The sequence below is a fragment of the Desmodus rotundus genome, chromosome 2, assembly GCF_022682495.2.
Source record: "Desmodus rotundus isolate HL8 chromosome 2, HLdesRot8A.1, whole genome shotgun sequence".
In the NCBI taxonomy this organism is placed as follows: domain Eukaryota; kingdom Metazoa; phylum Chordata; class Mammalia; order Chiroptera; family Phyllostomidae; genus Desmodus; species Desmodus rotundus.
The window spans coordinates 86,434,178-86,459,342 of NC_071388.1; the positions used below are offsets into that span (position 1 = coordinate 86,434,178).

The 25,165-nt window shown below is 42.5% G+C and overlaps 1 long non-coding RNA gene across 1 annotated transcript; it reads left to right on the plus strand.

The window, feature by feature from the left end:
* The first annotated feature begins 308 nt into the window (after window positions 1-308).
* On the plus strand, window positions 309-5,531 carry LOC123478452 (uncharacterized). Its single transcript, XR_006653654.2, has 4 exons — window positions 309-492; window positions 3,489-3,734; window positions 4,033-4,078; window positions 5,284-5,531. It is a non-coding gene; the product is annotated as an uncharacterized lncRNA (long non-coding RNA).
* The last annotated feature ends 19,634 nt before the right edge of the window (window positions 5,532-25,165 follow it).

Sequence of the window (25,165 nt, forward strand, 5' to 3'; positions counted from 1 at the left end):
AGAAAGACAGGTAAAAGCAGTTGTAATCTGAATCCCTGTTCTTCCACTGGGCTTCAGCCTTAACCAGGGAGTTCAATTCAGCCTCTAAGCTGGTTCCCCAGAGCTCAGTTTTCCTCCGGTGACATGATACACCTGCCACTCCCACTCTTGCAAAAGGAAAGAATGCGCAGAGCACACACTCACACACACACGAACAAAAGGACAAGTAAATGAGCTTCTCTTCCTAAGACAAGAGGTACTTCTTGTTCCTGACCTATTTGCGTACACATGCAGAGCTTGTATAATGTAGTTTAACCAGCCTATTTAGCATGTATGCATTCTGCTCTGCTTTCAACAAGCTCTTTAAGATGTGACTTATTTAACAACCATCTTCATAAATCTGCAAGGTCGAAACAGCCACTTCTGGAGGGAGACTGAAGGAACAATCATGACTACTGGTGCAACTTACAGTTGGGAGATCCTTCCACTACTATGAGTTTTCCAGGCCAAACGGTAGGATGACCAATTGTCCTGGTTTTTCCTGAGGTTGAGGTAGTTCCAGAATGTGACACTTTTGTTGCTGAAACTGAGAGGGTCCAGGCAACCCGGGCGAGTGATCACCCTGTAATGGACATTTTATGGTCCAGCATGTTTACGTTACAGGAAACACCTGCTCCTCTAGGGTGGATACTTTCTATTAGCTCAAAAATATTTATATTTTATTATTAAACAATGGAAGAGAAAAAAGAAGAACCTGGAAGCCACATGTGAACTCATAATGCAGAGATCTCTTTTGATGCTTTCCACGAGCTTTTCTGTGTGGGTGTACATATATTTTACAACTAAAATAGTGCAGTACAGACACTTCTGTATCCTGGTTTTCACTTAGCATGAGCATTCTCCCATTCAATAAATACTTTTTGAAAACACCATTGCTAATGGTTGCATAATTTTCATTAAGGATGCTTTACTTAACCATTCTCTTGTTGTTCAGCATTTAGGCTAATTTTCGCTGTTAATGATAATGTTGCAGTGAACATCTTCGGGTTTCTAATGATTTCTTTTGGAAAGGTTTCCAGGGCGTTATTGGGTGAACAGTTATGGGATTAGTTAAAGCTACCGAATCCTATCTACACAACGCTTCTGGAAGGTGTACGTCAGCGACATTTATGCCTGGCCCCAGTGAAGTCCTGCTAGCACTCGGTACTTTTTCAATCTTCACTGATGTTATCGGTTTAAAAAAAAGAGTGGGTTAAAAAAAAATCCTAAATAATCTGCATTTCTTTGTTTACTTATGAAGTGAAACCTCTTTCATAGCTTTCTCATTTGTTTCCTATAAATTTTGTTCATATATTTCCCCAGATTTTATACTGAGTCTTAATGTCTTCTCAATTTGTCTGAACTCTTTATAAACTCTAATAACTGTTTAAGGTCATACTTTGTTTCAAATACTTTTTTCTTCAAATACTTTTTGTGATCTATGGTTGGATAGATGTTTTAAAAATACTGACCTTTAACACTCTTAGATGTTTATGATTTTTAAGCAGCATGTTAAACTGCACATGCGTGCTCACACACAACCTGTGGGGGGGCCTACACTTCCCTTTAAAAATATTTTCTGTCACTCTTAGCTCATCAGACTTAAAATTATTCTGTAATATTTGAAAAGAATATGTGTAACATCTATGTCATTTCAGAAAAAAATGGTAAACCAAAATCACCACCCAACCCAAGAATGAAAGCATACCAACCGCCCTGTGTTCCCCACGATGGCTAATTTTATGTGCCGCCGTGACCGAGCCATGGGGTGGCCCAGATTAAACAATATTTCTGAGTGTGGCTGTGAAGGTGTTTCTGGATGCAATGAGCCTTTGAATTGGTGGCCTCAGTAAAGTAAATTGCCCTCCTCACTGTGGGTGGGCACATCCAATGTGCTAAAGGCCTGGAATACAATAAAAAGGCAGAGGAAGGAAAAATTCACCCTTTTTGCATCCTGCCTGCCTACTTGAGCTGGGACATTGGACTTCTCCCGCCCTTGGACTCGGATCTATACCATCATCTCCCTGGTTTTAGGCCTTTGGACTGAATCACACCGCTGGCTTTCACGGGTCTCCAGCTTGCCAATGGCAGCTCACAGGACTTCCCAGCCTCTATAATCACATGAGCCAATTCCTTGTAATAAATCTCTTCCCATATATGCACCGTTGGTTTTGTTTCTCTGCAGAACCCTAATACACCCCCAACCTCAGATCTCTGCCTTTCTCAAGATGTAGTTGCCACCCTGCTTTTGCCATTATCATTCCCTTGCATTTTTTGGAAAAATACTGTTACCCTGTGTATGTTTGTGCCTCTAAGCATATGTTTAGTTTTCATATTTTTGAGCTTTACAAAAATAGATTCATCTTTTATTTCATCTTCTCGGTCTTTATTTTTCTATTAAGTACTATTTATGAGATCTATCCATATTTTATGTGAAGATATAATTCATTCATTTTCACCCCGGAAAATATTTCATTTAATGAAGGTGTGTACGTGTCTGTGTGTGTACATGTGGGAACAGAATTATTGGGTTGAACTAATTGTGCATGTTCAATTTTACAAGCTATTGCTAAATTGTTTTTCTGAGTGGTTGTACTAATTGCATCTCCAACTGCAGAGCAAAAGATTTTTGTTGCTAGCCTTCCTTGCCAATATGTTGGTATTTTCAAGTATTGAAATCTGGTAGTCGTTTTTCACTTAGGAGATTTGCACTAAGTTTTGAGGCTTATTTGTTTAAGTTCTTAAAGAGTGAAAAGCAGTTCTCAAAAACAAATCGAACCTCTTTTGATTTAGGCTTCTGGTTTCTCCTTGAGGTCAGTCACCTTGGCATGGTGGCTTTCCAGTAAAACACTTAACAAGCTGTTCATAATGTGTCCTGCTGAGCCTAATGATCAGCCCTTCAAAGAAGAGGCCACATCAGCCTGGACAAGTGAGCAACAGACTGAGTAAGGAATTAGGAAGCTCGGGCTCTCACCTGGTTCTGCCCCTGCAGCTTTGCAGGGCCATGCATATATGTCACGTCACCTCCCGTCGTCCCATCTGCTCACTAGGCATAATAGAGCTGACCTTCCTCCCTGCCCTGCAGTGAGGATGAAACCCTGTTGTGGAGCACTTTGAAATCTTTGGATGAAAAGCATGACAGGAGCGCCAAGTGTGATTGTTACCCATGCCAGCGACACTAGAAGACAGCATAAAAATAGGAAGCAAAGAAAATTTCATTTTACAAAAGCTTCCATGAGAAAGTTGGCTGGTCAGCATGTCATTCCCTGTTTTTGGTTCACATAAATGTTGGCTTTTATAACATTTTTAAAAAATGTACACATTTTTGTCTTTGCCAGGCAGAAACCCTTTGATCACCCCCATCCCTGTGGCATTAGGTGAGGCCCAGATGCAGAAGGAAGATTAATACCTTAGGAGAGTATGAAATCAGCTCTTTGTGGCTACCACCCAAATCTTATTTCTTGTGACAGGACACCAAAACCAAAAAGTCTGAGGGGAAGTTCCAGGTTGTGGCATGGAGAGGGCCTATGTCTCAACATTGTCATATCATAGAATCCAAGACACCTTCAGCTAAAAGAGAGAGAGAGATCAGCCTCACGCAGACACCTTCAGCTCCCCCATCCTACACTTAATATGAGAGCATGAGAGCAGCAGACTTAAAGCCTCCCAGGAGACCTTTGCAACAACCTTTGATATATGAGGACCCTCAAAATAAGGTAAGTCATAACGATTAATATGAGGGCTCATTTTAAAAGTGACTTAGCCATAATTTCGGTAGCTTATGCCCATTTTGATATATGCCATAGTGAATTGTGGTGAGCTGTAATCACCTTTTACTTGTGAATTGAATGGGCTGTGGAGTCTGTTCCAAACCACAGAAAAAACGTTTCAAACCTGACCTTGCCAATTGATATGACACTCAAATAATTTAAAATGGGAACTTTTGATTCTTTTGCCACATCTTTATCACCTGAGGTTTTTACACTGGAGTTTTGAAAAGTCATCCCTCTACAGGGCACTTTGGCTGTTGCACCCCACTGAGAAGCTGAGAAAGGAAAAGGTAAGGAGGTGTCACCATGGGTGGAAGGGGGAGTGAGTGACACCAGTCCACCCACAGCAACTGCTCCATGAAGTTATGAATCCTGTTATAATCGACTCCTAATTTCCACCCAGGAAGGCAAAACTATAGTGCACTATTGAAATGTTTTGTTCAGAAGTTTGAGGGGCTCCTCACAGTGTTTTGTGGAATAATTTGTATTCTAATTGGCATAATTAAATTATTGCTATAGAATTGACACAGTTTGACTCCAGTTGGAATAATCTCTGTTAGGAAATTCTCCTTAAGAAAAAGAAATGTTCACTGTAGTATTCAGTCATGTGGCAATCTCTATTTATTCTATTCAGTGACCCTATGTGAGGGGTCATTCACACTGGATTTTCAATTGCTTCACTGAAGAAATTAGTTGAAAAGTGGAAATCAACCCTGCTGATAGTTTCTTCATCTACCCATACCTCATAATTGGTTTGACTGATTTTTTTTCCCCCCCTGTGGATTACAATGCTGCTAAGGTCTCTCTTCTTAAAAAAAAAAAAAAAAAATGGAGGTTGAAATTCTCCATAGTCGGGCTAAAATTCTGTTTCCACCTTCAAAATCCTCATTTGTGCAATACGACTTTTTAGCAATGCTAGGAAAGTGCATTACTCTGCAGCCTTGAAAGATCACGTTGAGTGAGACACGAAGCACACTGCAGAAATGCCAGCATGTTAAGTGTGGCCGTACTATGATTTTAAGTGCATAAATTATGCACATAGGAGAACAGACTGAAAAAGGAATATGGAACAAGGAATCAGATGGTGGGTTAAAATGGTGGCATTATTAGAATACTCCGCATTTTTTTAGCTGTCCACGAACACTCTTACAGTATTGTCGTGTAATAAGTATAGCTGTACAAGTATTTAGTTAGGTGCCAGAGAAGCTATGCCATGAAAGCAAAAAAGTGTAAGCTACAGGCCCCCTCACTTGCAAGGGCCCTGTGATGCCTGAGTAGCTCGGAGTGTAGCACATTCCAGGTGCAGGGAGGAGTCGTGTTACAATCAGAAAAGTTGCTAGTCAGCATTTCTGGTAAATCACCGGAAGAGATCTCAGAAGAAAGGTACCTAATTCCCCAGCGCTCCATGAATTTGTCATGATCTATTTTCACATTCTAAGTAATATTCACTGTCATGCCTAATTTTGTATGTGTGAATCTGCATTCTTTTTCTTAGAGAGCTCCCATAATTGTATAAGCTTCATACCTCGCAGAGCGTGAAGGTGCCTTTGATGAGGTGGGTCACAGAACAGCAACTGAGTAATGTGAAGGGTGAAATCTACTACTGAATTCCACCCCTGATATTCGCCAAGAACCATGGCGTAAGTGTTAGACAAACCGCTCTTATTCTCGGGGGTTCGCGCATCACCACATTCCTGATTTCTCTTCTGTCTCCTCCTAAGCAGTTCTATTGCTTCTTTTAAAAAAAAATATTGTTATTCAATTACAGTTGTATGCCTTTTCTCCCCTTCCCTCCACCCCACCCCAGCCAATCCCACCTCCCTCCCCCACCTCCACCCTCCCCCTTGGTTTTGTCCATGTGTCCTTTATAGTAGTTCCTGTAATCCTCTCTCCCCACCATCCCCTCCCCTCTCCCCCCCCCGGCTATTGTTAGATTGTTCTTAACTTCAATGTCTCTGGTTATATTTTGTTTGCTTTTTTCTCCTGTTGACTATGTTCCAGTTAAAGGTGAGATCATATCATGAGAAAATCAGCTCGGAAATACCAGTTCAGCATCTCAGGGTTGTTGGGGACCTACCTGAGGCTCCCGTCCAGGTACCCCTCTTCTTCTGGATTCTGCTCTTCAAGGCTCTAACGTGTTGCCTGAAGAAACCCATTAGAAAGATTTTCCCTGGTCTGGAGTCAAAACCTGTCACTATTGGCATTGTTCTGTGCTGATGGGCTCCAGATAAGCCTCACCTTTCAGGTGACGTTGGCAGAGGCCAGTGAAAATAAAGTAACGTCAGCTGTGCTTCCACTTCCTTACAAGGGATGCTGTGATGGGGATTTCGTACAGCGTTTGATTTAGTTTCCACGGTACATCTGTGAGGTAGGTGCTATTATTATTATCTAGTGTCATCAGATATAGCAAACACATTAAAGAATGCCCAGTTAAATTTGGATTTCAGATAAAACAAGTAATTGTTTAATATAAATGTGCCCTCCCCCTAAAATGTGAAGTTAATTTGTCTTTGGAGAAGAGCGATGCCTGACCACCCTATTATTATGCCCATTTCGGATCTGATGAAACTACAGCTTACAGTCTGGCAAGTAGCTGAGCTGGAATCCAAGCCCAGGTTTGTGACTTTAAAATTAAGATTTTTCCTTCACTATATAATACAATTTTATATTGTCTCCCTCCAACCCCCCAAAATGTGGATTAATTTGTCCCTAGACAAGAACTACCGAAGCTGTAAAACAAACAAAAACCCAAATAAACAACAACAACAAAAATCCAAACATACTCTCAGCTAAGAGAAGACAACCCCCAGGAAACTTCTGGTCCATTTATTTAACATTGTGAGCACAAGTCCTGGTGAGAAACTAGCCTGGAGTGAACAATGGAGGTGTAAGTGACCCTGAGAAAGAGCTAGAACAGTGAGCTGAAAGCCCCTTCCCTTCTGGTAGGTGTTTTCAAAGGCCTCCTTTGTCATGGCAGGGATGGCAAAGGGGATCTAAGACCCCGGTGCATGCCCGGATGTCACTGTAACCTGATGTCCTAATCGTACTTCCCTGTCACCTCTCAGCACTGATTTACTTTCTTCTCCCATTCTACATGCCACAGAACTAATTTCTTGCCTAATTGTCAAAACTAATTGCTATGACGTTCATTGTTCATTTGCTCTCTTCTGGAGATCAGGCAGGTGGCTCAGGCGAAGGCAAGGCTAGAATTACTCCTGGCTGCTGTGGGGCAGGCGGTTTCAGAACTCTGTCCCAGCGACTGGTTTTCTCGCATAAGTAGAAGGAGGCACCAGCTTCCTCACTCCAGAGACGACAGTGATTCTCGGCAGAGGTTCACCTTCTCCTGGTTTCAGATGGAGTTTCTTTGACTGCTTTTGAGTTCCTTAAGTTGTATTTCTCAGGGAATAGCTCTCTCCCATTTAGAGATGAGAATTAGATTTGCTGATTAGAAAACTGGGACCCAGAGAGATGAGCTTGCTTCTCACTGGCCATGGAATTTGTTCGTGCAGAGCTGGACCTGATACTTGGGTTTCCCAGACCCTCCTGTAGTGCAGGAGGGTTTCCACCACACTGCACTGCAATTGTCGCAGTTGCACTAATCACTCTTACATTTCTTTAAACATTTTGATTAAAATACTGTCAAGTTGTATTTCCTTATTGGTAGCTAGAATAGTAATTATTAATCTTTATTGAGTTATTATGACTATCAAGCCTCTTCCATGCATTATCTCATTTAACTCTCAGCAATAGCAGTGTGAGTGGGTACTATCTGTATCCTTATTTTAGTTCTAAGGAAACTGAGGCAGAGAGTGGTTAATAACTTGTCCAGGTCTGATGCTAGAGCCCACCTTCTGGCCACCACAAAGTCATGTGCAGCATCATAAAGACAACTTCTGAATTCTGATATGTGAAAGAACTGAAGGTAGACTGGAAGTTGGAGTTAAAGAAGCTGAAAATAATCAGTAAGGTTATGTAAATTATTATGTAAATTCCTGTCGCTGAGCCAGGAGTCATTACATTCCCTTCCCTCCATCCCGCTGAGATGAACACAGATGTACTGCAGTCCTCACGTGGGATGAACTCAAGGAGTTCGGGACGAATTCCTGGGACTTACCAGGCAGTGGAAAAGACGGTGAGTGGGTGAGTGCATTGGGAGTCAGAAGCCTCAGGTTGGGTTCTGAATCTGCCACTAGCTGGCCCTGTGGCCTTGGTTGCCTCGGTTTCTCCCGTGACATGAAACGATTAGACATCACGGTCTCGAAGATTGCTGCCCTTGTATGCACCTCAGACAACACGCGCAAGATGAACACACACAATGACAGAGGCTTGCCCGACCTTCAGGACAGCTCTGCAGTGGCTGTTCATAAAAGTCTTATTGTTTTGTTCTTGACCAACTCCCCCCAACCTCCAGTAACAGGAAGAATAATAAAAGCAATGGCACTATTGTGTGAAATAAGAATTTTTTTTATCCAGAAGAAAACTATGACATACACAATAGCAAGCCATTTGGAAGCAGAGAAAATAATTAATTGTATAATTATTAAACAGGATAGGAAAAGTGAATTATGATAAGGGATAAGAACTAAGGATTAAACAATGAAGATCAAAGAAATGTTTTGGAATTTTTGTTGCTACAAAAGGGAGCATTGTAAGGTAATTAATGTACAGAAAGACCCATTTCAGTCCCAGTGACAATTAGAAGAACATTGCCAGGGGTGGGGGTGGGGGTAGAAAACTTAAATTTATCCAAGGGAAAAAGGCTGTCTTCATCAAAAACAGAGATTTTGAAATACTGTCATCAAATGCCTTTTTAATTCTTCTGGGTAAGTTTTGCCTTTGTCACCTTTCAACTTCTAAACATTTGCTTGGGGGAAAGGTGAGAAGGCATGAATTAAAAAAATAATTTTTAGGGTGGGGATTTTATAGTAGAAATCTCCTTAGCATGATGTGCCATCGAGGCCTCTGGAGGAGAGGACAAATTTGGGCTGTGTGACCTTGGGCAAGTCCCATCTGCTCTCAGGGCCCCAGTGGCCTCCTATCTACGTGAAGGCAGGTGGACTGAATGCCGGTAAGGCCCCAGTCCGCATACTTGCATTTCTAATTCTAGAGCATGGTAAAAAAACCTCACAGTCACTCGCCTATTGACTGCTAGCCATTAGGGTAAAACCCAGAAAACCTGTTTTTGAAATTATGAGTATTGGGTTTAGTAAAGATGTTCATTATACTCCTTCTAGAGCAGTCTTGTTCTCACGTCGGAACTTTTCAGAACAAGAAGGGAATGAATGCTTTTCTTCCTCCTTCATTTCCTTTTTGTTCATGTAAGTGCGCATATTTCTGTGAAAAACCGGAGAGGCGAGCTGTTGGAGAAAGCACCTGCATAACGCAGTACGGCAGCAACTCCGTTTTTTCCCGGAGCCCCTCGCCGCGCTGCTCCGTGTTGGGGATGCAGTTTGTCCCGCGTGGTCGCAGTGAGCCAAGTTAGGGCTTCAGCTGCAGGCGGGGTTGGGTGGGGCGGTGTGTGACATAGGGCAACTGCGTTGTGCTGAGATGTGAAGCCTGTGCCTATCGAGAGGCAACACTTGTCCCGAAGTTTCACTGACGCAGGAAAATGAGGGTTGAGAGTTGTGGGCTGTTTCACCAGCAGCCTCCACCGTTATTCTAAGGCTGTTGGATGACACCACCAGGCAGCAAACCCAGAGAGCCACAACTGTGAACACTGGCCTGCAGAGATAATGACCCATGAAATTGTTCTGAGGCAGAAGCCAGAGGGCCTGGGACCCACAGGTAGCAGGGCAGGGGCGAGATGCGAGTGGCTAGGCCCAGGGGTCCTCTGCCTCCTCTCATTTCCAACATTCGCCCTAGGATCTGCATGTGTGGGGGTGGGGTGGCGTGGGGGGTGGGACGTTGGGGTTGGCGGGGCCAGCGGGTTTGACTGGAAGGGGAAGCATGGGGAAAGGGAGGGAAAAGAGAGCAAAAAAAAATCCATGACAGGATAATAAGCATCTGAAATATTTAACTACTATAAAATATGCTGAGGCTTTGTCTAGTACAGCCACATTTTCCAAACTGCAGGTTGTGAAAACGGGTTGTGAAATCAGTTTAGTAACGCAGGAGTTCTTAACCTGGGGTCCACCAACATGCCTTCCCTCCCCCCCGGATGCCCAAGGATAGGACTATATTTCAATATAATCCTCTGAATTTTGTTTTATGCTTTTAAAAACATCACTCCAAGAAGGGATCCATAAGCATCGCCACATTGAAAGAAATGGCACACACACACACACACACAAAGGATAAAAATCCCTGAGGGATGACCAGTATTTAATAAAAGTTAGACTAGATTAAAAAGAAATACAAAGACATTGAGCTCTACATGTAATAAGGGTAAGTATTATTTTGTGAAACTGTTTCAGATAAGTATATGTATACATATTTACACACACACATATTTATTTCTAACAGTAGGGCACGATCAAACAATTTGATAGCCACTGACTTCTCTCTAGGTTTCTAGACTTTGGAGTGAAAACTAAAAATATCCATTAAAAAATTATGGGTGAAGAACTTGGCGGAATATTTATCTTTTCAACCAGACTGGAGGGTTCAGGTTTATGCAGACATTTGACATCAGGGACAGTATGTAGACACATCCCAGCCAGCTCTCACTGGTGGATGGTGACCTGCTGGCCCCAATCACAGCCATAATGGAGAGCTACATCCCTCGCTGCCTTGTTGAGGCCCGACACATATGCTGATTCTTATGATCACAAGGTCCCAGGAAGCCGTTAGCCGTGGTCTTGTTTCCTGAGAGGTGTGACTTCCTGTTATCTCCACCAAGAAATTTGTTCTTTCCTGCCAGAACAGCCAGGCCATCTGAAGAAACAAAAAGAGTCTCTTTCACTGAGGGTGAAAGCAAAAGCTGACATGCAAAAGTGAGGAAAAGAGAAACAGGGAGCAGAGAGGTGGAGATGTAGCAAATGTTTGGGGAAAGGGGGTAGGTTCAGACAGGAGAGAAAGGCAAAGAGAAAAGTAGCAAGTGTAAGAAGCGAGGGGCTGGGCCGGCTGAGCCGTGGGTGGACGACGAAGCTGTCACTCCAGTTTGTTAGCCCCCTGCAGGACTCCCAGCATCACAGCGGGAAACCAAAAGAAAGAGAGGCAGTTCATCAGGAAAGATCAACAAAGATAAATCCTGGGACAGGACCAAGCTGCTATTAGAGTTGAAGCAAGCCAGAGAAATGGCCTCCTCCAAGAGTGAACTGCTGCTTAGTATTTTTTCAATGAAATTCATATTTACTTGGTTCACTTAGAAAACGTAAGCTTTGCTAGAGCAGAGACTGTGCCCACCTCTCATTTCCTAGATCAGCACCAGGGTCCTGGTGAGGGGGGATAAAGATTTGTAAGAGAATGTGATCAGCTGGTATTTGCTATTTAATATTACTTGGAATAATAGTAATAGTAGTAATACTTAAATTTTATGCAGTGCTTAATAGTTTAGAAATGAATTTCTTGGCTATTATCTCATTTAATCCTCACACCGTCCCATCAAGTAGCACCACTAACACCCTCTTCAAACGTGAGGGCTCTAGTTTAATGGTGCTCAGTGATACGTGGCTGGGATTTTAATCCATACTCTCTGATGCCAAAGCCAACGTAGCAGTTTGCCTCTTTTGAAATGTTGCACATTGAACGTAAATGCTGTGTAAATTTAAGTAGCCATATCCATAGTAGGTATGGGTAGCAGTTTGGGTCCAACAGGAAGCAGGCATTCTGATGGAGTTAGGAGTAAGTGCGTGAGGAGAAGAGTTATCACCTGTGAAACATAAAGGGAGAGGGAGCAGTGTTGTGCAGGGATGCTGATCTGGCATTTGTGAGAGAACAGGTGGAAGGAAGCAGAATCAAGCTGGGAGTGCCTCAGACCGTGATGCAGATCTGATGAAGTCTTAACCGATACATCAGTGGGAGTCCCAGAGCAAAGGCTGCCTATAGTGAAGCCCCGCACCGGATAGAAATGGCCAGGCTGCGACCCCCCACCATGCTCAGTCAATGCCCGGGCCTGCCTAGCAAGCACATGGCTTTGGCTTGAGAGTTGAGGTGTGTTCTGCAAGCACAGCAGCTGGACGCTGTCAGCAAACTGCTCTTGCCACTGAATGACAAGCTCTTTCTTGAAGGGCAAGACAAGTGGTACATCCCATGGCCAGCCCAGCACATATTAAATTTTTCTTAAAATATGCCATTTTCTCTACAATTCCAACCTAAGTATCCTAACTGGATAGTGTTTTATTTAGCATATCCTGACTTTCTAGTTAGTAAACTCTAGCCAACATAAGGAGTAAAGGTCCCAATCTGAAAATACGAAATTCCCACCTGCAGGGTTAAGAGAGGGGATTACATAAGTTGAATGTTTAAAACCCGATACACTGGAACAGGTCAGCTGTTACAAAAACACAGGGGCTGCCATTCCCATTTCGCACATTCATGGCAGATGCGGCCAACTGATCACAACACGCTTCCTCATGAGTCATGTCGGCTGCCTCAAAATTTTCTCAGCATAGTGATCCAGGCGGCCACTCCCATCTGTCAGTGTTAGGGCCTGAGATGAAACCAATTTATCATCCCAATACTAGGTAATAGGGGCAACTTCAGGTCCCTGAGCTGGTGTGTGTGCACAAGCGTGTGTGTGAGTGCCAACAAAAGCTTGGAGTTGAGAGAGATATAACAAAAATGAACACTTGAATTTATCAGCTAGGGAGCTGTTTGTTGGGTGAGAGCCCCAAAGTCTAAATTCTGGATGGATTCCAAAGAACTAACACATAGCCTTATTCAAATTTATAAGATTTAATAGGAAGAACTTACACACGTGGGGCAAAGCAGCTGCTTCCCGTGGTGGCCGGCGGGAAGAATCCACACCCCTTCCAGGACAGGGACCCTTTCTATACAGGGTTAGCGGTAAACCATACGGGGGTGGTCACGTAGACCACCAGAAAGAACAATGCATTCCAAAGCTGACAGATAACATCAGGCAGATATCACACTCTGTAGATTCCTTAACCTGCTTTCTGGGGGCATGATGTTCATCTGTGGGTGGCCTTCAGGCTCTCTGGGTAGTCAGCCAAGCCTGAGGCCACAGAGAGTTAAACAGTCACAGAGGTTTAAACAGAGAGTCCACCATTTCCCAGATGCCTTTGCTGCTGGGGCCATTTGCATCTCTGACTTCCCCTACAGGAGCTATGTTTCAAAATTTTTTAAAATTTATGTCTGTTCGAACCCAGAATACCACCCCACCCCTGCCTTGAAACAATGCTATGAATAAGAATTATACATAAACATAAGCACTTAAATCCTTACTTTCCCATACATAAGTGTTAGTGAAACTTCTTTCTTTTTTAATTTTATTGAATTTATTGGGGTGACACTGGTTGGTATAGTTACATAGATTTCAGTTGTACAATTTTTTAATATATCATCTGTATATTGTATTGTGTGTTCACTGATCCCATTGAAAATGCTTTTAGATCCTAACAACAACAACAAAAAAGCCAATGCTCACTGACCCCGCCAAAAAGGAGTTTACATTTTCTCCCATAATAAGAAGTTTGTACCGGCAACTGCATGCAGAAGTTCAGTGTTTTAACAATGCGTCCCGTGATTCTGTTGCTACTTTCCTCATAGTTAGAGAATGGCTGTTGTTCCAAGCATTGCCTTCCATGCCAGAAGAATTTGGAAGTGCGATTGTCCCTATTCATAAGGAGAGAACACACTCTTTAGTAACCTCCCCCAGAGGACTTCTGTTTATTTCTCATGGTTTTGACAGGATCACGGGATTATCTCTAGCTTCAAGAAAAATGGGGAAAGCAGGTAGGTCTTTTGCTTTTTAGCCTCTATGGTGGGAGGCAGCAAGGGAGATAGAATCTGGAGCAGCTCTTGAATAGCTAACCAGTAGCGAGGGGCACTTACACATAAAGGATGGTAGTAATGTATTCCAGAGGTTAAAGTGACTCTCCGATGTTTTTGAGCACAGGTGGGGAATATTCTGTTTCCTCTTCTCCTCATTCCCACTTTCCAATAAAAAAATTACTCGATAAAGAAATGAAGTATCTCTGTACAAGTACATTTCCTGGGTGAAGGTGGATTCCACATGTATGTGCTTGAGCAAAATAAACACTTACTTTAAGCGTCAAAGGACCTATGTCTTAAAATCTAGCCATTGGATAATTTTGAGCCAAAATACTGCTGATACATTCCTGTTAACTATAGGATTAACCCAATAACTCACTGCAAATGAAAATGAGAATTTTAAAATCCAACTAATAATGAATTGTAATTAAAGGTGAGAATGACGGAAGGTGAAATCTCCAGCCCACGCATGATAACAATGACGAAAATGTACAGCATGTTCACTAACAGCTACAGAAGGCCCCAACTATCTCCATGCCTTTAAGCAGGTCACATGCAAAAGTGATAATCCTTTGGTGTTATTCAATCTTCTTAGTAGCATATAGAATGAAATCCTTGGTAAACTCTAATAATGTGCCAATTTTAGATGATGATACCATGTTTTAGTAATCCTTAGTAACATACTTCATAGGTTACTAGAAAACAGCTGTTATCATGTGTAAAAAGAAAATCTAAGGCATTACATGTTACTTGCTTCTAAAAACTGAAGGAAGACAATTTTGTGAATCAGTTGTTCATCAATTTTTGCATATGTTAGATCACATTTTAAGGAGTTAAGATGTACTAGAAGAGAGCACTGTTTCGAAGTCAACAGCTGAATTTAAATTTTTATTCCACTTCGGACTATTTGGGGCTCGCCACTTAACCTCTCCAAAGCTTACTTTCCTCATCAATAGACTGAAAATAATAACATAGAAACTCTACTTACAATCAAGTTGTGGATGAATCTATTTGTTGGAAAGTTTAAAGTGACTAAGCTTGCAGCCACAAATGCTTTTCCAAGAATAGGAGCACAAATCCGTTTTCAAATGTTTTATTAAGGCTAGTGTTCTTGCTCATACATGTCCTATGCCAGGTGTACCTAGCTGAGAGAATAATGTTTGGCACATAGGAGGCATTGAATATGTAGTTTTTGAATGAGTCAATGACATCTTTTCCCCAAATCATCCTTGCTCGTGCCTACTGGGAGTCTGTGGAGGCAGGTAACTGCCCTCCTTGGGATGTCCTGGGCTGTTCATTAGAAGACAGTCCGCACTCTCACCACCTCACCTTTGTGTGCATGTAGGTCAGACTGGAAGAGGCTTTTCTCTTTTGCCAGAGACTGGAGATTCAGCAGCAGGACCCTCTGCTAATGCTTAAACTTTTCCAATGCCTAGAATTAACACAAGGTTCTTACCCACCCGGTATCTAGCTGCATGCTTAAAAATGGTTCCACTGTGTGTCTCTTTCATTGTCCCGTTGATATCGTCGGCTGGTGCAGGCACAACCTGTGTATGTTACATGAGTCGTTCTTTGTTTTCCAGAATTAGTTCTACTCCTGAATAATTCATTCTACATTCACACGAGCATTCTTCCTTTTATCACCACTTTAAAAATTTAAAAATCTCTTCTGTTTCCACGGTACTTGTGTATCCTGACAAGAACTTTTAAAACTCTCAGTGCTTTTGGACTTATCGGATCTGATGTGGTTAATAATGCTGGAAAAACATCTTAAAACAAACACAAAGCAAAACACACTGATGGCAAATGGTACAGTGTGGGAGAAAAAAGCCAGCAGCACGCATTCCAGCACCATCCACTGGAACCGTGCAGAGTGTTTTCACAGGGGAGCTTTGTTTTCACCTGTGCACAGTCAGAGGTTGAAAGCTGATACGCAGATGAGTGACTGTAACTAACCCATCTTCTTCACGGGTGTGTTGTTAGGATAAAGCCAAAGGGAAACTATAAAATGATATTCAGATCTTTGTTATCATTTCCATGAAGCATGCCCCATTTTCACACTTACACGTTCAAACACCAGGGACAGATCTTTGTCCCACAGCAAAGGTGGGATCTCTAAGCTTAATTTCTCCTCATTCTAAACCGATGAGGACATGGGCATGTCTGCAAATACACCCCCCACACAGTCAGGGTGAGGAGGGGAAGCAGGACGGTTGGCTCAGAGTTCACATCCCTCACAGCAGGGAGAGGACTCATGACAAAACTTCTGGTTATGTATTACTCATGAGCTCTCTTCATTTTCACAAGAAAACACTCTCCATTATTTGCTTAATAGAAGGAAGCACATCGACACATGTTTTGAATTGGATTTAGAAAGAACACAGGTCGAGACTAGAGTGAGAGATTTTGCATTTCATCCGGAACGCCTATGTACATTGTGTTGCACTGACACTCAGTTGAGATTTTCTAGATGATAAACAGGAAGCTCATTTACCTGCACTTCGGAGGTGCTACAGGAATGAGGAAGTGTAGTGTCGGCGCGTGTTCGTGTAATGCGATGAAATAACAAATGACCAATTTTTACCCTGAGTACAGAAGCACACGGTCATAAATAATTCACATAAAAGGCGGGTCACAGAGATAACCTGTAGTAAAACAACATAGATTTTACCAGCCAAACTTGTGCTGGTACATAACTACTTTAGACATATTGTCAGATTTTATAAAGATATTTTCCCTCTCACACTTCCTTTTCGCTACCTAAAAGCCAAGTTGAGGCATTTTCTTTGATGAGTGGGACTTGTAGGGACTAGCTCGAGAGGAGAGTAGGCTTTAGGCAAAACTGTAATGTGGGAGCAAATTATTGCTGTAGCTGCATTTTGTTTCAATGACTTGAGTCTAAACCCTAATCTTGCCCCTGGGCACCCCAAATTTCTGCAGATACAAAATCACCCACAGAAGTATCTCTTTGCTCTTTAAACAGTGCCCAGGGCTTCATTTTCCATTTGCCGCCATCTAAAATGCTACAATTCTAATATTTATCTCTAAATGGCTCCAGTTTGGGGACATTTATCTGCGCTTATACCATAGTTCTTATGATCTAAAAGTGTTATTCTTCTAAGTAAGTGGTTTGAATTTTAACAAGGGTAAGAAAATGCCTTAGTTCAAAAGAATGGCACCATGGGATTGTTAAAATCCCACATCCTCTGGCCTCACCTACCCTCCCATACGTAGAAGCTCCTAGTGAGGTTCCTAAGTAAAGGGTGCTTCTCCTGTCATGGCACATAGAGCGCATCGTTGTGATCACTTGTCTAGCTGTCCCCCTGTTGGGGGTGACCATTGACAGGATGTGACCATTGGTTGACCCGCTACCTGGACCTGGACAATCAGAGGCTCCTCGCTCCCTCATCTGCCCACTTTTCCTGCACCAGGAGCCACATAAAGGACACAGCCTTGAGAGAGCAATGCGTTGTTGGGACCATCAGGATGGAATACATGACTGGATCCTGTTAAGGCCTCTGTATAAAATCCTAAGATTCTGGTGGGAGGTTGTGGAGCTCGACTCATCTTGCAGCCACCTAGGACAAGTCTTGTATGTAAGTTCCCTTGCTTACCAAAACTGCCACCTACCAATGTGGAGTGATTTGCCTCTTTCTTTGGTCTCACCCAGGAAGCTTCTGAGATTGCAAAACAATACCCCTTCCAGTTGGACTGTGCACTCTGCACGTGCCCAGCCTCGTGTGTATGCGCGCACATGTTAATTCCCCCGCCTCGCTCTGAGGCTGAATACTCGGAGTACCTCAGTAAACACTTTGGACTGAAGAATAAGTAAACAATGCCGAGAAGTTCAGGACCTATGGAAAAGTGATGGGGTGAGGGAAAAGAAAGCAGTATTTTGGAGGCCAGGTGGCTTTCATTAATGCCTCCTATTTAGTTATTTATAAGGCTAGAAGACCATGCTGACAAACCTTTGAAAATGTCACTTGAAGAAAACAGGTACAGATTTAGATATCACTTTAAATACTTTAGAAACCTCCTCAGCATCAGATACAAATGGTTCAGGAGTATAGCCTTGACATACTGCAGCCACAAGAACCTTTAATGCGCTATATAGACAGGGCCATAGTACCCATGTTTCACTTAGTGCGGGAGTCTGTTGTTCAGGTCGAAACTAATATGGAAATTACAACGTCCACTCACAGGAGCAGAGAAGGAAAAAAAAAAAAAAAGAAAAGTAAAGTAAAATTTCCCCATCTTTACAGTATGACATAGAATGTTCAGCTAAAAAGAGGAAGGTGGCTTCAGGAAAAAAAATAAAAAGAGAAGTGTTTCAATGACATTCCAAGTAAGTAGTGGCTAGCGCTTCGACTCAGTTACTAGTGCTAAGACCCTCCTTAGCGACACAGTGGTAGAACTCTTTTCAGAATAAAGTGAACTTGGAGCAAGTGAGTGAGAAAATACTGAGAAGAGCTAGAACATAGCCTCTCAGCACATGCAGGAGAGGCTCAGCTAAATTCAAATAGGGAGGGAAGGAAAGTTTATTCCAGAGCAAAGACTGCTCTATTAATCTTTCGGTGTGTGTCTTCTTAAGCTCTTAGAGAGGTGGAATTGTAAGTTATATCAGAACTGCACTATTTATAACATGAGGTTTATCAAGGCAAATGCGGCTGGATCAACCGTATGTAGTTCTTAGTAATGCGGCGTTCAGTCATGTTCAATTGTCTTCCTTTCTTCTTCTTCTTTTTCCTCTCTCTCTCCCATCTCTCTTTCTTTCTCTCGCATCTTCCTCTGTCTTTATGACATTTCAAATTAAAGAACCTCTTCTGACATTGTTACAGATAAAAATATATGGACCAGGTAGACAACAAAAAGTGACCAAATCTTGTAAAAATATCTAACTTTTACAAATCTATTTCAATGTGAGTGTGGTACATGTTTTATTTTCACACACACACACACACACAATCTCATTTAATTTCCCTAACAGCTCTCCACTACAATATTTGTATGTACATATTTTAGTTGAGTAAACAAATTCAAGTAAGTTAAGTACCTTGGCCAATAACAAATAGAATGGGGATCGTGAATTTAAAGCTAAGTTGTCTGGCTCCAGAGCTTATACTTTTTCCCTCGTCTACCTTGGAAGATAATAGGAACAAAGTGGGACAAAATCAACGTTGTAATTATCATTTAGCTTAGATAAAGATGTAATGTCCTCGTTCATAAGGGAGTACATTTCCCTACTGTAGAAGATCAGTGTCAACGCTACAAAACACAACCAAGGACTCAGAAGCTGTCCATGCACAAGTTTTAAAACCCAGCAGCTTCACGCTCTTTCTTCTTCCTTTGGCCTGTCCTGGTGATGGCCGTACACCTCGCATGGAGAGCTCATCTATGGTGGGGGTGTCTGAATTTGCACCCGAGGCCCAAGGCTTAGCTGGGTTCCTCCAAGATCCTGTACACCTTATACCCTTCCATAGGCATGATCATGGCACCAGTTCAGAATCTGCCATTCCCAGTTTTCCATATTTGACTTATAAACTGGTACAGGATATTGATACCTTTTATTTTTTATTTTATTTTTAAAAAGATTTTATTTATTTATTTTTAGAGAGAGCAGAAGGGAGGGAGAGAAACATCAATCTATGGGTGCCTCTCGTGTGCCCCCCAACTGGGGATCTGGCTCGCAACCCAGGCATGTGCCCTGACTGGGAATTGAGCCAGTGACCCTTTGGTTCGCAGGCCTCACTCAGTCCACTGAACCACACCAGCCAGGGCAGATGTTAATATATTTTAATTTGCTCATATGCCAAATTGCAGTGTTTATATGCAGTTCTGAGAATTGATAAGGAGAATAAACAAAGCTACAATTCATATATACAAACACCATGAAGAACCCTGAGCTTCATTAAAAGGGGAGATACACAAGACATTGCATTTAGAAATTGCTCAAGAGAAGCAATGGAGAGAAGCCACATTTTGCTTTAAACACGTACACACATCACAACCCTTGCATTGTGTGCAGCACCCAATTTAACAGGTGTGTGATTTATTCATTCATTCAGACGCGTGGACTAACCGTTCCATCACAGCGCTGTTGGCTGTGAGGCGAAACACATTCACGACAAACTGCATCCGCTTCTGCAGAGAGGGGGAGTGAGCTGATCTCCGGAATCCCTTCGCTACCAGTCGAGGAAGGTTAATAATCACCAAATGGTGAACATGAGTAATTAAACTTTACCTCCATAAAGTCCTTCCCGTTCTTGGATTTCTGGGTCATCTATAACCAGTTACTGATATGAAAGGAGAAAAATACTGTATTCTTTCCATTGGAGAATAATGAAATATAATAGTTTCTCTATGTGCCTCTAGAATGGTCAGTGGCCCCCTTAGGAGAAGTCCCATTGCCCTGCCTTTTTGGCTTAATCTTGAGACAAAGATGATTTTCTTGATTTGTGAGACTGAGGACAGCATGCCCCCTACATGGCCACATCTCTTTACTGGGCAAAGGTAGGTTTTGATAGGTCATTGCTCTTTTTCTCTTGGTCCTATAGACCTGAATGCTCCTAGAGGCTGCATATGCCCATCAAGTCTCCAAGTGGTTAGCTTGTCACTGTAGGCCCTGCTAAGGCTCTTGTTCTTGCTTCTCTACTTGAAGCTGGGTAATATGTCAGGTTTCAGTGGGGGTCCAGATGCAGACATGGAGCACAGAAGTATCAGTAGGCCCGGCTGTATGTCCCCCACAGTTAAACAGAGCGCCCTGTGCTCTCTGGCCCATGACATCAAGGCGACACTGTGCTTGGATCACACAGTGTAACTCAGTCCAGCTGTACTGATGGCAAAGCCGATGCCGTGCTTTCATCCTCCTTCTGCTTGCTCTCTTTGCCAAGTTCTTAACTGTGTGGAATTGGAAGGCGATGATTGGATGAGTGATTTTTGCCCTGCCCCCAAATTCCAGTAGGAACCAAGGGCAGCAAGAGGAAGACTGGGGGTATAGGCCAGGGATGAGAGATTATTGTTAAGGTGGATGGATGTGTGCGTATGAGTGTGTGGAAAGATAGGTACTTTTCACTTTCTGCGTGCCTCTAATACATTATGATGCCCTAATTTAAAAAGGCTACATTCGAAAATTACCCCAGGGGCTATAATGCTGTTGGCACTGTAGGAAATTTGCAATCAATAAGTAAGCAGGCCGTGTCAGCCCGAAGACCTTTCAGAACAACATTGCTACTCAGGGGGAAAAAATAAAGGTAGATTTAGTTTATTTAAATATTTCCCAAGATCTTTGTTAAATTTCAGGTAATAATGTTCCTTTCTTTGAACAAGCAGTGTATGTTTGCCTTTGACTGAGAAGAGTCTGGGCTAAACACCATTTAATATTCAACCTGTGACTATGTTAGCACTGAGGCTGGGCCAAGAGAAATTCATGCTCAATGAAATGATTTTTACTTACTGAGACAAATTCACTTTTTGCTTCCTTCAGCAATTCATCAATCTAATGGGAGAAATAGAAGCTATTGAAATAATGAGAATAGAGTTCTAGGAGTATGAGCCAATACCAATACTTTAATAATGCAAATTCTATAGCTACGTATTCAGTCTCAATCCAAATTTTCTTTTAATTAAGTTTTCTTGCCTTTGTATGCTTCTCTCTCTCTCTCTCTCTCTCTCTCTCTCTCCCCTCCAACACATGTGATACCTGTGCTTTTTTTCATAGCTCAGATGTCACATTTGACCAGATCCTATTGTCACTGGAAACACTGATGGGGCATTGATGGCACCACTGTTACACCATCATTATCAAATCAGTGAATATTTAAAAGTGACCATCCACCGTGTTTTAGATAAAGTAAATACTTCCTGCTTGGTATGTTCCATCTGCAAACAATAACACTAATTAAGAATACCAGAGAAGATATATAATTAAAAGTAACATATTGTATGAACATAATGTGTTAAGTACCAAAACTTTACGCTGTATGACTAAACTTATATAACATAGGATACTCTTAAATTCTTTAACTAGAAAGACTACCAAATTCTGCTGTTTCCTTGTTTGTATACAGAACAATTTTAAATATTTCCAGGGTAGGTGATTCTGAACAGCAGGCATCATCCAACAATGTTATGAAATTCTCTGGCTTCTTCCATCCTCTTCCTCTACCTTTATCAGGATGCTCTGGGCATCCTGCAATTAACAGGTGTTTCCCAGCCCCTGGCTCACTGGTTTCTCACCTGCTTCTAGCCTATTTCCAGGTTGCTCCTGACTTGGCTTTATTGTCCCCTACTCTCTATCTCCCTCTATTTCTTGGACCAGACCTTTGACTTTGGGTTCTCTTCGAGGACTTCTGGATCCCTTTCTAACAGCTTTAAAAGGGATGATCCACCTTAGCAAGCTCCACATACAGATGCTGACCCAGTTTGTCTGGTGGTTGGATTTGCGCAGAATGATTTCAGACTGTAACTTGGTCATTCCCTCGTCCTTCTTTAGCCACTGTCAGATTTTGCTTAAGATCCTGCTTACTAAGTTTGTGTGCTCTCTGGAAGAAGGGAAGTCCACATCTATGGACTGGTCGATAGTACAGTTACTAGATTTTGAGAATCATGCTAAGACTTTTAAATGCATCATGCCATTTCATATTCCTAGCAGCATTATAAATTCTGGAACAATGTTGGCTCTGTCTTACAGATAGGAATTTTATTTAGAGTGTTTGAGTAATTTCCTCATGGTTGCACAGATAGGAAGTAACGCAGTTGGGCTGACAGTCCAGGTAGTTTTACTCTAAGACCCCTGTCTTCAAACACTGCTGTGCATTGCCATTGGTTTATATGGAATCTCTAGGTGATCACATCCACACTTACGAGTTTGGTTACTACCGAAGCACTGATGATTCCCAAACTTCAGTTACCTACTCAAGGTCTTCATTAGAGCATCTCAAAAACACTTCAATCTAAACACATCCAAAAGTTAATTTAATTATCCCCCATCCCCCATCCCCCAACACAGTCCTCTTAAGCGTTCCGGTCTCAGTTCCCCAAAGTCCTCTATTTAGCAAAACAATCCGAACACCTGGGCATCATCCTTGACTCATTCCTCTCCTGTCCTTCAATCCTGTGTCCAGTCCATCGTTAGCACTGCCACTGATGCCAGATATATGTGTCAGAGCAATTCCCTATCTCCACCTCCACAGCCGCCCCTCCACCCAAGCCCTGTTGTCACACATCTGACCTAGTGCCACAGGCCCCTGACTGAGCTCCTCGCAGCTAGCAGTGGCCCTCCTCATCTTCTCTGTCATTGCTGTCTAAGTGGCCTTTTCAAAATGCAAATCAGACCATATCATCCCCCGCTTAAGCTCTTTGATGTTCTCAGATAAAGAACTGTCAGATAAAGAACTGTCTACTTAGCATGACCAGCAAGGACCTACAAAGGCAGGCCTCTGCCCGAAGCTCCAGCCTATATGAATCCTGTCTCCCTGCTCTCTGTACTCAGGACACTGGCCTTCCTTCATCTGGGCGACTTCAGCCCACGGCAGGGCTCTTGCCCATGCTATTCCCTCTGTCCGCAATGCTCTATCTTCCCCCACCTTCCCCCACGCAAACCAAGTCTGGACAGCTTTTACTCATTCCTCAGTTCTTAAATCACAGGTCGTTCTTCAGAGACACCTTCCTACCCCTCCCTGCAAGTCCGTGGCAGGTTCTCCTGTAATGTAACCATGTAACATCATGAACCTCACTGTCATAACACTTAGCTCAGTTTGTAGTTACGCCTTTGTTCACATGATTATTTATTCAATAACTCTCTTCCCCACTGGAATAAAATATACTCCGTAAGGGCAGAGACCAAGTCAGTTTTTGCTGAACATTGTATCTCTGCAGGCACTGATAAATATTCATTGAATGATTAAGATGATTCAATCTAAGAACACCGTAGAATTAATTTTATACGTAACAGATTAAGTGGTAGAAACTACATTTCTGTTGAGTGATAGGTCATATATTAAATTTTAAGGTAGTTACATTTTTTTACTCAAAACTTCCTTCTCCTATAAGCTTCTCAACACTCTGAATATCTCAATATATAATCCTTTTAATTTTCTCAGTGGCAAATAACAAAAGGGTGTGATCTGGTCTTGAAACCCCACCCTGGGTCTTGAAACTGGCTCCGTTGTGGGTGTGGCAGCCAGAGCACGCTGCCCTGGGACCCGCGCCTGGCTGCCCCTTCTGCCACATTCACCGTGCTCCCATGCATCTCCAGCCTTGGACTTCTCAGCCAGCTTTCCTTCAGGTCAGAGCCTATTGTGGCCCTTGGTTGTGGTGACTGTGACTCTTTAGAGTCTACTTTTTGTTACATCCTTGGATTTTTTTTTAATTCAAAATTACTCATTTTTTTATTTAAATTTTTTTTCATTGTTGTTCAATTACAGTTGTCTGCATTTTCTCCCCACCCCTCACCCCACCCCAGCCAAACCCACCTCCCTCCTCCACCTCCACCCTCCCCCTTGGTTCTGTCCTTGTGTCCTTTATAGTAGTTCCTGAAAAGCCCTCTCCCCACTCTCCCCTCCCCACTCCCCTCTGGCTATTGTTAGTATATTCTTAATTTCAATGTCTCTGGTTATATTTTGTTTGCTTTTTTCTTTTGTTGATTATGTTCCAGTTAAAGGTGAGATCATATGGTATTTGCCCCTCACCGCCTGGCTTATTTCACTTAGCATAATGCTCTCCAGTTCCATCCGTGCTGTTGCAAAGGGTATAAGCTCCTTCTTTCTCTCTGCTGCGTTTATCCCCACAGCTTTGGCAGGAGTAGGAAATGGGGGTGGTAGTGGATGGAGGTGATAGGGTAGTAGGGGTGATACTGATGGCTGTCCTAGTTTGTGGTCACTACCAGGAGGGGGAATTGGTGAATATCTGATCTGGAACCTGAACTTCCTAGAAGAAAGCACAGGGAGTGGTGGGAGTTGCATAAAAAGATGTCAGCAGCATTCATTATTTTCAGTGTGTTCTGGGGAAATGATTAAGTGCCAGGCCTACTAACTCTGAATTTCCAAAATTGGCCCAGAAATCTGCATTTTAATATGCAGCCCAAGTCATCTTGAAGCATGTATTTCCTGTACTGCACTTTGAAAAAACACTGGCATAGCAGCACCTTTTATTCAGAGCGATGCTAACACTGATTCTATAAACAAAAACACCACAAAAACAAACCTGTATTCTCGGCACTACTGACTGGCTTGGAACTAGACACACACAGGCCACCAGGAGGGCTGACCCTCTTGTCCCTTCCATCGAAGTATATTAATGGATATCATTGTGTCTTTATGCTAAGAAGCAAAGAGGAGCAGTTAACTGTTTTTCTTTGTGAATCCCAAGAACATCTGTTGTCTAACACCTGGAGTTCTCTGTAACAGGTGCACGCTGGAGATAGCAATGCTAAAAAATCATATGACATTGGCCCAGATCACAATTTGCAGCTTGTCACTCTTGCC